The following is a 15,561-nucleotide window of genomic DNA, read 5'->3' on the forward strand; positions in this document are numbered from 1 at the left end:
GGAAATATTATACTGAAGATGAAGGAAAATGCCAGTTGCAGGTGTTTGTCCAGGAGTTATGTGTAAGTAATGTTATTCATGGTAATTACTTTGCTTCGTCCCATACATCCTACCTCCATGATGGTTATAATACAGCAAATTTTCCCATTTTTCTCTATAGAGAAGGACCGATTTGGAAACTCAGGATGAGGTAACCTGTGCTAATACCTCTGCTATCTTCAAGAATGCTTGGTGGCAGTATCGGAATTACCTGAAGAAAACGTACTTCACTGCCAAAGAAACTCATCAAATTCCCTTACGTTCTCCTGAGACACATTTACTGGGCGATGACTGGGAACGCCTTGTTCTGTACTGGTCCTGAACCAAGAATGTGGTAAGGTCTATGAGCTCATTTTCTATTTTTAAGTATTACATTCTTGCGTCTTACTATACTCTGTTCATGTAGAACAAGTGCCTAAACCTGAAGAACAACTGTTCTAATTTAAGATTTCATTGCTACCATAGGACATAGATATATGTTTGTTTGATGCTTTTATTATGTACTAGTACTTGGCAATAGAAGACTTGGTAGTTTAATCCTGTCCACCTTACTAATGAACTGGTTCACCGAAATGAGTTTCATATACTAGTACATGCTAAACTTGTTATGTGTCTGCTTGTTTCTTCTTTTACAATGCTGACAGAATATTGGGGAAGAGTGCCTTATTAAGCAACGGTAAAGGAAGTAATGCGGATAAGGTTCAGGATAGTGACACATCCTGTCTTGGTTTAGTGTTGGAGTTACTCGCCACTACCGCTTGCACAAGCTATTCAAACTCACTGTCTGAATCAGTTTGGTTTCTTGAGTCTCAACTACAAGCTGAAAGACATTGATCAGCTGTGCTGCGACAAGAAGCGGAAGGACTGCAGAATTCCCTGGAGCATTCAGATGCATACTTTCTGGTGCAACAACAAGCGTTGGAGGATTTTTGCGCCAAACAGGACAAAGCTAATCAGCTTGCTAAGCTTATTGCCAGCATGGTGGATACCCAGGATAACATTTCTTGAGCTCTTCTGAAGTTGTTTCAGTTATGCTCTTGTTTTGCTACCGCGTTTATTTGCCCTGGTGGCCAATTTTGACGGCCAGTGTATATGATATGCTGCTTTGTTCCCTATATTTGCATTGGTGGCGAACTTTGATGCCCAGTGGATGTAATATGTGTAATAGCCATGATAGCCTAGCGTTAGTTGCTTGCTTATTTATTTCCTTGTTGTCTTGTTTATTTGTTTGTTTGTAGTCATTGCAGTTCTTTTTCCGCGGTTAACTAGTGGCTGCAATAACCTATTTTTTAAAACTAGGCCACAATAACCATGGGCTAATATTTATTGTAGTGACACTGGGCCTCCTACGGGCCGTAGAAACAGTGGGCCTTCTACGGGCCATAGAAATAGTAGGCCTTCTACGGGCCGTAGAAACAATGGCCCTTCTATGGGTTGTATTATCAATGGGCCTTATACGGGCCGTATGATCGATTGGCCAAACATGGGCCAATAACAGGCCGCATTATGGCCGTAAACGGGCTAGAGTTGGAATCGTCCGTTCATGGGCCGACCGTAACGGGCCATCGTTAATAGGCCGTATTTGATGACGCTATGAAAACGGCCCAACGTATTAACGGACCACAAACGGGCCGACTGTAACCACGGGCTGAATTTGGCCCACAAGCAGAAAATGACAGTAACGGGCCGTAAGTAAACGAATGCTGTAAATGAGCCCAAGAATAAATGGGCTCTGAGAAGGCCGAAAGATAACATGGGCTGGAAACGGGCCGTTAATGGGTATAAAGTGATACAATGTTCATTACGAGCCAGTTTCACCACGGGCCGTTAATGGGTGTAAAGTGATACAATGTTCATTACGGGCCAATTTCACCACGGGCCGTTAATAGGCCAAGAGTTACATAGGGCCTCATATGGGCCGAAAGACGTCATGGGCCATACATGGGCTAGAAATGAAAACGGGCTGGAATCATATTGGATGGCCCAGATGACGCTACTGGGCCTAATTCGGATAGGGCGTAACGAGCCTTGGGTTAGCGGGTTGTAAATGGGCTATATGCGAACATGCCGTTAACAGGCTTTCCATGGGTCGGCCCACCACCTTTTGACCAAGTCAAACGGGCCGGCCTTTTCACAGGAATGGGCCTCTGTTGGGATGTGCCACGTGTCGACGTATCATAGGCGCCTTCCGTCCAATGAGTGGTTGACATCTGTCCCAACGATGAGCCGACACGTGTTTCCTCCAGCCAATGATGATTTTAGACGTGGAAAATCCCCATTGGTTGGGGCTGTTAACAGGTTATCGGATCCAAAACCCGACCCGATAGCTTAACGGTGTTCTGTTACGGTGGATGCCACGTGTCGGTCACCCTTGACGAAAGCACTTCTGTGACGCGCGATTTATCGTCATGGAAGTGGACACTTCTGTGATGATAATTTTGGTAATGTCATGGAACACTTCTATGACAGTACAGGTATGACTATCTTGATTCTGTCATAAATTTGTCATGGATGTACATGTGTGACAAAAAAAGTGACCTACTGTGACAAACACGTATCATCACGGAAGTGTATTTTTTTTTAGTGTTAGTGATGAACTATAATATGCAAGGGATAACGAAAGTAATTCCCAAGCTCTTCGCGATGCTGAAATCTGCGAAGGTAGAAATCAAGAAATAGCATCAAGTGTTGATGGTCAACAAGACCACTAGTTTCAAGAAAAAGGGAAAAGAGAAAGAAAGAGGAACTTCAAAGAAGAATAGTAAGAAAGTTGCTGCTCCCATGAAGAAGCTCAAAGCTAGACCCAAGCCTAGAACTGAGTGCTTCTACTGCAAAGGAAATGGTCACTAGAAGTGGAACTGCCCTAGATACTTGGCGGATAAGAAGGATGGCAAAGTGGACAAAAGTATATATTTGATATACATGTTATTGATGTGTACTTTACTAGTGTTTATAACAACACCTCAGTATTTGATACTGGTTCAGTTACTAAGAGTAGTAACTCAAAACGGGAGTTGCAAAATAAACAGAGACTAGTTAAGGGCAAGGTGACGATGCGTGTGGGAAATGGTTCCAAAGTCGATGTGATCACCGTCAGCACGCTACCTCTACATCTACCTTCGGGATTAGTTTTAGACCTGAATAATCGTTATTTGGTGCCAGCGTTGAGCATGAACATTATATTTGGATCTTGTTTAATGCGAGACAATTATTCATTTAAATCAGAGAATAATGGTTGTTCTATTTATATGAGTAATATCTTTTATGGTCATGCACCCTTGATGAGTAGTCTATTTTTACTAAATCTTGATAGTAGTGATACACATGTTCATAATATTGAAGCCAAAAGATGCAAAGTTAATAATGATAGTGCAACTTATAAGTGGCACTGCCGTTTAGGTCATATTGGTGTAAAGCGCATGAAGAAACTCCATGTTGATGGGCTTTTGGAATCACTTGATTATGAATCATTTGATGCTTGCAAACCATGCCTCGTGGGCAAGATGACTAAAACTCCGCTCTCCAGAACAATGGAGCAAGCAACTGACTTATTGGAAATAATACATGCTGATGTATGCAATCCGATGAGTGTTGAGGCTCGCGGCGGGCATCATTATTTTCTATCTTCACAGATGATTTGAGAATATATGGGTATATCTACTTGATGAAACATAAGTCTGAAACATTTGAAAAGTTCAAAGAATTTCAGAGTGAAGTGGAAAATCATTGTAACAAGAAAATAAAGTTTTTGCAATCTGATCATGAAGGATAATATTTGAGTTATGAGTTTGGTCTTCATTTGAAACAATGTGGAATAGTTTCGCAACTCATGCCACCTGGAACACCACAACGTAATGGTGTGTCCGAATGTCATAACCACACTTTATTAGATATGGTGCGATCTATGATGTCTCTCACTGATTTACTGCTATCATTTTGGGGTTATGCTTTAGAGACGGCTGCATTCACGTTAAATAGGGCATCATCTAAATTCGTCGAGATGACACCTTATGAACTGTGGTTTGGCAAGAAACCCAAGTTGTCGTGTCTTAAAGTTTGGGGCTGCGATGCTTATGTGAAAAAACTTCAACCTGATAAGCTCGAACCCAAATCGAAGAAATGTGTCTTCATACGATACCCAAAGGAGATTGTTGGGTACACCTTCTATCACAGATCCGAAGGCAAGATATTCATTGCTAAGAATGGATCCTTCTAGAGAAGGAGTTTCTCTCGAAAGAAGTGAGTGGGAGGAAAGTAGAACTTGACGACGTAATTGTACCTACTCCCTTATTGGAAAGTAGTTCATCACAGAAATCAGTTCCAGTGATTCCTACACCAGTGAGGAAGCTTATGATGATGATCATGAAACTTCTGATCAAGTTACTACTGAACCTCATAGGTCTACCAGAGTAAGATCCACACCAAAGTGGTATGGTAATCCTGTTCTGGAGGTCATGTTACTTGACCATGATGAACCTACGAACTATGAGGAAGCGATGATGAGCCTAGATTTCGCAAAATGGCTTGAGGCCATGAAATCTGAGATGGGATCCATGTATGAGAACAAAGTGTGGACTTTGGTTGACTTGCCCGATGATTGGCAAGCCATAGAGAATAAATGGATCTTCAAGAAGAAGACTGACGCTGACAGTAATGTGACTGTCTACAAAGCTCAACTTGTTGCAAAAGGTTTTCGACAAGTTCAAGGAGTTGACTACGATGAGACATTCTCACCCGTAGCGATGCTTAAGTCCGTCCGAATCATTTTAGCAATTGCCGCATTTTATGATTATGAAATTTGGCAAATGGATGTCAAAAATGCATTCCTTAATGGATATCATAAAGAAGAGTTGTATATGATGCAACCAGAAGGTTTTGTCGATCCAAAAGGTGCTAACAAAGTGTTCAAGCTCCAGCGATCCATCTATGGACTGGTGCAAGCATCTCGGAGTTGGAATATATACTTTGATAAAGTGATCAAAGCATATGGTTTTATACAGACTTGTGATGAAGCTTGTATTTACAAGAAAGTGAGTGGGAGAACTACAGCATTTCTAATAAGTATATGTGAATGACATATTGTTGATCGGAAATAATGTAGAATTTTCTAGAAAGCATAAAGGAGTGTTTGAAAAGAGTTTTTCAAAGCAAGACCTCAATGAAGCTACTTACATATTGAGCATCAAGATCTATAGAGATAGATCAAGACACTTGATATATTTTCAATGAGTAAATACCTTGACAAGATTTTGAAGTAGTTCAAAATGGAAAAGTCAAAGAAGGAGTTCTTGCCTGTGTTGTAAGGTGTGAAGTTGAGTAAAGACTCAAAACCCGACCACGGCAGAAAATTGAAAGAGAATGAAAAGTCATTCCCTATGCCTCAGTCATAGGTTCTATAAAGTATGCTATGCTGTGTACCAGACCTATTGTGTACCTCACCATAAGTTTGGCAAGAGGGTACAATAGTGATCCAGGAGTGGATCACTGGACAGCGGTCAAAAATATCCTTAGTGGAATAAGGAAATGTTTCTCGGTTATGGAGGTGACAAAGAGTTCGTCGTAAAGAGTTACGTCGATGCAAGCTTTGACACCGGTCTGGATGAATCTAAGTCTCGATCTAGATACATATCAAAAGTGGGAGCAATTAGCTAGAGTAGCTCCATGCAAAGCATTGTAGACATAGAAATTTGCAAAATACATACGGCTCTGAATGTGGCAGACCCATTGACTCAATTTCTCTCACAAGCAAAACATGATCACTCTTTGGGTGTTAATCACACAGTGATGTGAACTAGATTATTGACTCTAGTAAACCCTTTGGGTGTTAGTCACATGGAGATGTGAACTAATCACATAAAGATGTGAACTATTGGTGTTAAATCACATGACGATGTGAACTAGATTATTGACTCTAGTGCAAGTGGGAGACTGAAGGAAATATGCCCTAGAGGCAATAATAAAGTTGTTATTTATATTTCCATATATCATGATAAATGTTTATTATTCATGCTAGAATTGTATCAACCAGAAACTTAGTAAATGTGTGAATACATAGAAAAACATAGTGTCCCTATTATGCCTCTACTTGACTAGCTCGTTAATCAAAGATGGTTAAGTTTCCTAGCCATGGACATGTGTTTTCATTTGATGAACAGGGTCACATCATTATAGAATGATGTGATGGACAAGACCCATCCGTTAGCTTAGCATAATGATCGTTCAGTTTTATTGCTAATGCTTTCTTCATAACTTATACATGTTCCTCTAACTATGAGATTATGCAACTCCCGAATACCGGAGGAACACCTTGTGTGCTATCAAATGTCACAACGTAACTGGGTGATTATAAAGATGCTCTAAAAGTGTCTCTTGTGGTGTTTGTTGAGTTGGCATAGATCGAGATTAGGATTTGTCACTCCGTGTATCAGAGAGGTATCTCTAGGCCCTCTCGGTAATGTACATCACTATAAGCCTTGCAAGCAATGTAGCTAATGAGTTAGTTACGGGATGTAGCATTACGGAACGAGTAAAGAGACTTGCTGGTAATGAGATTGAACTAGGTATTGAGATACCGACGATCGAATCTCAGGCAAGTAACATACCGATGACAAAGGGAACAACGTATATCGTTATGTGGTTTGACCGATAAAGATCTTCGTAGAATATGTAGGAACCAATATGAGCATCTAGGTTCCGCTATTGGTTATTGACCAGAGACATGTCTTGGTCATGTCTACATAGTTCTCGAACCTGTAGTGTCCGCACGCTTAACGTTCGGTGACGATCGGTATTACGAGTTTATGTGTTTTGATGTACCGAAAGTAGTTCGGAGTCCCGGATTTGATCAAGGACATGACGAGGAGTCTCGAAATGGTTGAGATGTAAAGATCGATATATTGGAAGCCTATGTTTGGACATCGGAATGGTTCCGGGTGAAATCGAGAGTATACCAGAGCACCGGGAGGTTACCGGAACCCCCCGGGAGGTATATGGGCCTTATTGGGCCTTAGTGGAAGAGAGGGAAAAGAAGCAAAGGAGGGTGCACCCCCCCCCCCCAAGCCCAATCCGAATTGGGAGGGGGTCGGCCCCCCTTTCCTTCCTTCTTCCTCCTCCTTCCTTCTCTCCTAGAACCAACAAAGGGAAGGGGGAATCCTACACCCGGTAGGAGTAGGACTCCCTTGGGGCGCGCCTAGAGAGGCCGGCCCTCTCCCCCTCCTCCACTCCTTTATATGTGGGGGAGGGGGCACCCCATAGACACACAAGTTGATCATTGATCTTTATCCGTCTGCGGTGCACCCCTCCACCATAATCCACCTCGGTAATATCGTAGTGGTGCTTAGGTGAAGCCTTGTTCCAGTAGCAACATCATCACTGTCATCACGCCGTCGTGCTGATGAAGCTCTCCCTCGAAGCTCTACTAGATCGTGAGTTCGCGGGACGTCACCGAGCCGAACGTGTGCAGATCACGGAGGTGTTGTATCTTCGGTACTAGATCGATCGATCGTGAAGACGTAGGACTACATCAACCGCGTTGTCATAACGCTTCCACTTACGGTCTAAGAGGGTACGTAAACGATACTCTCCCCTCTCATTGATGTACATCACCATGATCTTGCATGTGCGTAGGAATTTTTTTTGAAATTACTGCGTTCCCCAACAATGTGCTTCATGTGGGTGTTGGCATGTGCATGCCCTATAGTTGGAAGTATGTGTGTGATGTAGTGGATAGCATTGTGTGCATGATGCAAGTGGTGCTTTCAGCGTTGTGTAGTTGTTGCCATCTGCAAGGTGTTGTTGTTGCCATATGCAAGGCTTAGTTCTTGCCATCTGCGTCGCGTAGTTGTTGCCATCTACATGGTATAGGTGCTTTGCCGTGCACATTGCATGGTTTGATGCCATGATGTAACTTGTTGCCATCAGCATGGCGTAGTTTTTGCCATCTGAATGGTGTAGTTGTTGCCATCTGAATGGCACAATTGTTACCATGTGCACTGGATGGTTTGTTGCCATCATGTAGTTTGTTGCCATCTGTATGACTTAGTTGTTGCCATCTGGATGGCATAGTTGTTGCCATGTGAATTGGATGGTTTGTTGCCATCTGCATGCTGTAGTTTGTTGCCGTGGGCATTGTATGGGTTGTTGGCGCGTGAGTGCGCGGGTAATTGATTGTGGCTGCTCTGGTTGTGCAGATCAAAAAAGGAGGACAAGGAGTGGATTCGGGAAATGGCGGGAATCCTTGGTTGTACGGTTCTTTACAAGCACCGTCATGGGAATTGCATGGTTATGACGAGCTAAACTCGACTGGCCCTTTGTTGCCACTACTGCATCAGTACTTGGACATAGGTACATTGTTCTTTTGTGAACATAGAAAAAAAAGTGCAACATGATTGTCAAAAAATGAAAAGTGCTTAGTGTGGATAAAATGTATAAAGCAGGGGCATTGGGTGGAAGCACGCATACCGGATGTGGATGGACGAATGATCAGGGAGAGCCAAGCAGTCTGTCACACCCAAGAAACCGGCTGCACATACATGGCTCATTTATAGGATCAGGATTAGCCGAGCAGCTAACACCAGAAGCAACCGCAAGTATGTCGAGTGCTAGTAAGTGTGAAACCGTGAATACCATGTGTTTCTGCAAAATTACGCATGCATTTATATCGACAAAAAATGGAACAAAATAGCCAACGAAGAAAGCATAACATGGCGATAGCTGCCATATTACACTCACAAAATATAAGTTGTCGTCCATATTGCCATGATGATGTAAACGTGGATGGAAATGAGTGAAACTGCCATCCGTAAAACAAATGAACTTGTTGTCTGCCAAACCTTTGTGTTTAGTGTAAAGTATTTAGATGTTAATGGTACCTGGATCATGTCAGTACCATGATAAAAAAATGCTGACTAATTTGTGCATGAATGAAATGCAGGGCCTCCGGACGCAGCTACTACCACTTGGGGAGCTACTTGCTATTCCAGAGTCACACGCATACCAAACTTCTCAACTGAACTACACCGAGCAGACTGTCGTAGGCAAAGCAGGAGCGTTGATAACCAGAAGAAACAACAGTCTTGAATCTGATCTAGCAACTCAAGAGCAGATGACTCAAACTCAGATGCGGAGACAGCTGGTGATGATGAGGATGAAGATGAAGAAGATGGTGATCAGGAGGAGGATGAGACACATGAGCATGATTGCGAACAAGATGGTGATGGGGTACAGGGTGAGCCGCATGAGGATGAGTTGCAATCATCCCTAGCACCTCCAGCACCTCCTTATGTGCACATGAAATTTGCTACATTTGAAGATGCAGAGTACTACCAGAGTTATGCAAAGTCCAATGGTTTTGCAGTATACACTGACCATCGCAGAAAACTAGTAAAAACAGGAAAGTACAACCGAGCTGAGTTGAGGTGTTTCAAGTCAAGAAGGAATAAGAAGAAGAAGAAATGAAATGGTCCAGTCATCGGACAGAGACGAAGAGACATTGTGGTCAAAACAAATTGCACTGCCAAGATGAAGCTGAACGTCGAAGGGGCCTGGTGGGTGGTAACAAAGTACGTGGGACATCACAACCATGAAATGATTAAGAACTTTGACCTGGTTAGGTTTCTGAGTGCTCACCGTGGGTTCACGCCGAAGGAGCAGCAGTTTGTGAAGCTGCTCCATGATTGCAACCTCCAACCTGGGAGAATGGTCCAAATCCTATCAATGATACACAGCAAAACAGGGAAGCTCGACAGCATGCCATATCTTCCTTCAGATGTCGTTAACCTAGTGGCAAAGTATCGAAGGGAAAGTCAACTGGCGGATATGGAGGACACAATTGCATACTTCATGCAAAAAGACAAGGATGACCCTGATTTCTTCTACAAAATCAAGCTGGACACGAAGGACTGTGTGATGAACATGTATTGGATAGATGGTGCAGCGCGCAAAGCATACAAGCACTTTCGTGACTGTGTGTCCTTTGATGCTACATATCTCACCAATATGTACAAGATGCCATGTGCTCCGTTCATTGGCATAAACAACCACAACCAATCGCTGCAATTCGGGTGTGGGTTTATTAGGAACGAGGATGCTGGTAGTTATATTTGGCTATTCAAGACTTTCAAAGAATGCATGGGCGGGCTTGAACCAATGAACATCATAACAGACCAAGATTTTGGTATGCGCGCAGGTATTGAGGAAGTGTTCCCTAACACGATACATAGGCACTGTAGGTGGCATGTTATTAATAAAGCAGAAGAAACATTGGGTCCCTTTTTTGCTGAAAGACCGGAACTACACAAAGCATTTGAATTGTGTGTTGACCACAGTTTGACACCAGAAGAATTCGAGCAGAGCTGGAAGGCAATGATAGATAAATACTAGGTTCAAGACAACAAAACACTACAAAACCTATGGGAGAAGATGAAGTTTTGGGTGCCATATTATTTCATGCAGTGCTTCTACCCCTTTTTCCAAACAACCCAGCGTGGCGAATGTTTCAACGCAGTGCTGAAGAGATATGTGAACCCAGGGAACTCAATTCTTAGGTTTGTACAGTAGTACGATGCTATTCAGCAAAAAAAATTGGGCGTAGAGCTACAAACATTGGCAAACATAGCTTTGAAGAACGCAAGGATGCTCACCTGCAACCCAATGGAGAGACAAATGATGAAGGTTTATACCCGACAAATATTCCACAAGTAAGTTGTCTTTGCATTCATGCTTATGGGGGGGTTTGTAAAGGACAAAAGTTGGTTTGCTTAGTAGTTTAAAGGTAGTTGCCATGTTGGGTGCGGAATGGTATTGACTTGCTTGTTAGTAAAAATGATTGGCATGTTGCATGCACGTGTGTATGCCATGCTGGTTTGAACAATGGTTACCATTTGTTGTTTGAATGTCAGCTGCATGGTAGATGAACGATAAAGATGAAGGATACTTCTTGAAAGTAGACATGTGAATTTGCCATGCATGACTAACCTTAGTTGCCATTTTGTAGAAGCAGTATTTGCCATGTATGTGTGTAGAGTTTGATCTAAAATTGCCATGCTTTGGCAATGGAATTTGTTGTGACTTTGGCAGCAAACCCGTGCCATGCGTTGTATGGTGAGAGAGTTGGCATTATTGCTCTAACAAAGTAAAACTTGCACTGCTGATGTAGCCAAAAAGTTACCATGTTCGTGTCCGATGGACAGATGCATGACTTGAAATTGTTGAATTTTTTTGTGTGAAATTGCCTTGTCTGAATGTCTATAGTTGCCATCAAGCAGAAGTGTTAGTTGCCATGTTTGTAGGAAGAATTAGCTAGAAGTTGCCATTGTAGCTGCAACAAATTTAAATCTGTCATGGGTGTAGTACTATGAAAGATATCATGAATAGAGGAATTAAGTTGCCATGCTTCTTGTAATGGTAAGGCTTGCAATGATGGCAAGAGTGGAAAATGCAAATGTTTGGATATCATAAGTTGCCATTAAAAATGAATGTCTGGAGTTGCCATGTGTGATTGAATGAAATTGCCATGAGTGCACGGTGCGGCCACGCACGTATGTAGCTGGTATCCCATGACCTAACTTGCAATGGAAAATAATAAAAATTGCAGGTTCCGATGGGAGCTAAGGCTGTCAACCGGTTACACCGTGTTTCAAGTCGGCGACTTCACGTACAAGGTTTGCACCATGAGGGACATGTCGGACTCCGAAGCCTAAGACCCGGACAAGGGAAGAAACTACATGGTGACGGTGTACATAGCAGAAGGGGTGTATTACTGTCAATGCTGCAAGTTTGAAAGAGATGGTATGATTTGCTGCCATATTCTGAGGGTGATGGACATGAATGGCGTGAAACACGTGCCACCAAGGTACATCCTTCAGCGTTGGTCTTGGAACGTAGATGAAGCACTCTGACAGCATGGATCACAGCAAGTACTCGTAGAGCATGAAGATGGGCCCAACACAACCATGGAAACAGTCAGACGTGTGGTGATGACAAGGAGATTTACAAACACATCAGATGAGGCTTACAAGAATGATGTGATGAGTAGGGCAGTTGAGAGACACACAAACGCGCTTGAAAGAGAGTTGGAGTTAATTAAGAGGAGAATGGAGGAGGAGGCACTGCATCAATTCCCAAAGAAAAGCAAGACCGCTCCTACGTCAACGGGGCCACCAACAGATAACTCAGAGGTAGGTTCCGGCGCATCCAACACGCACGTGCACGTGCGGAACCCTCCAAGGACAGTCACTAAAGGGCGACCAAAGCAGATAAGGTACAAGTCAGCACTCGAGATCCAAGCAAAGCACAAGAAGCCTACAAAGAAGACAGCGGCGGAAGCTTGGGCTACTTAGAAAAGTGAGATAGCTAGCAGGTTGTGTGTGTTGAAAATGTGCAATGGTTGGCCGAATGGTACACTGTAGCTTCATCCGTGGCATTTTGGTGTAGTTTGCCGTTAAAATTAAAGACATTTGTTGTGGTATCGAAAAAAGTCATAAAAGTTGCCACATTGTTGTAAAGAAAATGTAGTTATTCGACTGTGGCAAAGAATAACAATAAGATGGGGTTGTGTGAAAAATGGGGCAACTAACGGGGTATGTGTTTGTATAATTTGGAATGATTGTGCTTATCGTCAACTCTACGCTGCGTCAATTGGGTGACTTTTAGCATTTCAAAAATCAAAAAACATAGGTGAAGTTGTGAGCAGACATGAGGAGTTGCCATGCTGCTTGACAAATGTATTAAACTCACACTGGCTTAGAGGTGTGACTTTTTGAGGAAAAGGTGCCACTAAATTGGAACTATGATGAACGTAAAAAAATAAAGAGATAGTTGCAAAAAAAGTGTTGCAGTAACCAACTAATGTTTGTTTGTCATTTTGAAGAAACTACACCGTCGTGGGAACGGGCCTTTACGAAACAGAAATGTAGAAAAAAACTAACACCCTCATGGCAAATCGTGTGATCCTAAAGTGTTATAAGAACAAAAACAAAATGTTAGCACAAGCGTGACAAGCCGAAACACTTACGGAAACGAGGTCTGACATTGAAGTTATATGTTGCAAATTACAACCATAAAAGGTTCACGACAGATAGACGATGGTCTTGCGTTTACAATAACAACAGTGACAGTGAAAAAAGGAAAAAAAGGAGAGGTGTGGTACCTTACATTCATCAGAACATTGAATGTAAGTACATAGATAAAAGAAAGTGGTGTTTTGTTATCTTATGCAGTCACTTGTATCTCTTGATAGTAGCTTTGACGTCAGACTCCAACCAAGCCAGCGCACCCTCCCGCTTGTTGAAATTGACAGTTGTGACCCAATTCCACAAATAGATCTTCCTAAGCTCTGCATCTATTTCCTTGTTCAAAGTTGGCACCTTCCTGCCTTCCCACTATGCAAGATATTCGAGGGTATAGACACCACAGTCATAGCTGTTTTCAGTTATCATTGTGAGAACAAAGGGTAAAATAAATTAGAAGTTGCCATGCTAAAAGAAGCAAAAAAAATATGGTACTAGAAGATTATTATGGCATGGGGGCAAGTGCAAAAAATGATGGTGTGTGATGAGTAAGTAAACATTGTGGTAGTGAGAAAAGTAGCATGTTGATAAATTTGAAAATGAAATGGTTGTGAGAATGGAAGCAACAGAGTAGTAAATGTTGGAGAACGCAGTTAGACAGAAAAATTGTCGTGTGAAGTGGATTAGAAAAAATGACATTTTATATGTAGTATACTATTCATAGTAAGCACAGGAGAAAGGGTGGAAGTAACGTTGGAAGGGGGTTTCGTAGCATGTTGCAAAAGGGTTAGTGATCTTGGCAGAAATTGGCTTGACCCTATGAATGAAGCCATGGCATCTATTGGGGGGTTGAAGTTGCCATGTAGGATGTGTTGGAGTTGGCATGTTATTGTAGTTGTAGGGTGTAATGTAGAATGAAGAAGTGAAGTTGCCATGGGCCTAGAACTAAAGTTGCCATGCAGTATGTAGTGAAGTTGCCATGTAATATGTAGCTAAGTTGCCATGGGTCTAAAACTGAAGTTGCCATGCAGTATGTAGTAAAGTTTCCATGTAAAATGTAGTGAAGTTGCCATGTTCATTTAATCGAAGTTGTCAAGGTTTAAAGACAAAAGAAGGGCAGAAGCTTACGTGTTTCCTTGCTTATGGACTTCACATACTCGATAGGGAAATGTTTGATCTGGACCTTCGAGCCACTGTAGTGACGCGCCCAGGTTTCCTTCAAGTTGTTGATGAAAAAATCTGCGTGGGAGCGAAGCGACTCATCATCTCCCGAACGGATTGAGTCGAGAACTTCGAAGCATTGCTTCGCCAAGTTGATGCAAATTGTGTAGTAGTGACCAGTTTTCTCGCGTGGGTCCTCGGGAGTAAGCTGTTGAAACATCGCGAACATCACCTCCACAATACGCGGGGGGAAAGTGTAAAAGGTAAAAGAACCATAAGGGATAGTTTACAAAACAGGGAGGTGATACTAAGAATAACAGCAGCGTGACAGGCCAAAAAGGAGAGGCTACATACAAATTTCTTCATTGTGAGCTTGAAGTCCCCATGCTGGGCAAACGCTTTACGAATTTATTTGTGAGAGAAGTCGCCATAAAAAAATCCTCCTCGTGATGGTTGTGCTCATAATGATCTTATCGGGATGGATGTCGACGTGGCTGATGATGAAGCCAATACCCGCAGAGATAACATTCTGAGATAGTCTCCCTGTAGGCATCAGGGACTCAACGAGATCATCCATGTGAACAAACGTCTCATAGCAGTCGATGACCTTAGTTCTGTCCAAACATGAGCTGGAATAAATGAGCAATAAAAAATAAAAAAGACTAGTACAGATGAAGAAAGGTCTGAACTAAAAAGGTTGTAGCAAGATGTAACATCCCAAATTTTCAATTTGGAATGTTATACATAGGTCATGCATGCATATCATATTTTATTGCATTTTTGTTTTCGCAATCCTCAAAATCCTAAGCAACTCAAGGACCCTCGGAGAGAGTTGGGGATTTCCAGGTTTTCATATTTGATTTTTTATCAAATAATGAAACGAGGATTTTGATTTTAACAATTTTTCTCTCCAAAAAATATTTCGTATTAAAATATAAGAGAGGAGATAATATGACTTCTCCAAAATAATTGAAATATTGGAGGAAAAATATTAAAATCATTTATTTTGTTTTTATTCGATTTTATTTGGATTTTATTTGCATTAGAAAATTGCACGTTTTCGAAACTGCATTTTAGGGCCAAGAAAATGTTCATCTCATTCTAAATATTTTATTTAGATGGAGAAAATTTGTTTTGGCATTTTTAGATTTTTATTTTATTTCCTAGGATTTTATTTCTGTCGACGAAATTGTTTTAAAAAAATCTCTCCAACCGACTGGGCCGAACCCAGCCGGGCCGCTGGCCCAAGCCGCCGCCGCCTCCCCACGCGAGCGCCGCCGCCGCCGAGCTCGGACCGGAGTCCGAGCCGGACTCCGCCTCCGCCGCGCCTTGCCCCCTTCCCCAAGTTGTGCCC

Source organism: Triticum dicoccoides, chromosome 1A, assembly GCF_002162155.2.
Source record: "Triticum dicoccoides isolate Atlit2015 ecotype Zavitan chromosome 1A, WEW_v2.0, whole genome shotgun sequence".
In the NCBI taxonomy this organism is placed as follows: Eukaryota; Viridiplantae; Streptophyta; class Magnoliopsida; order Poales; family Poaceae; genus Triticum; species Triticum dicoccoides.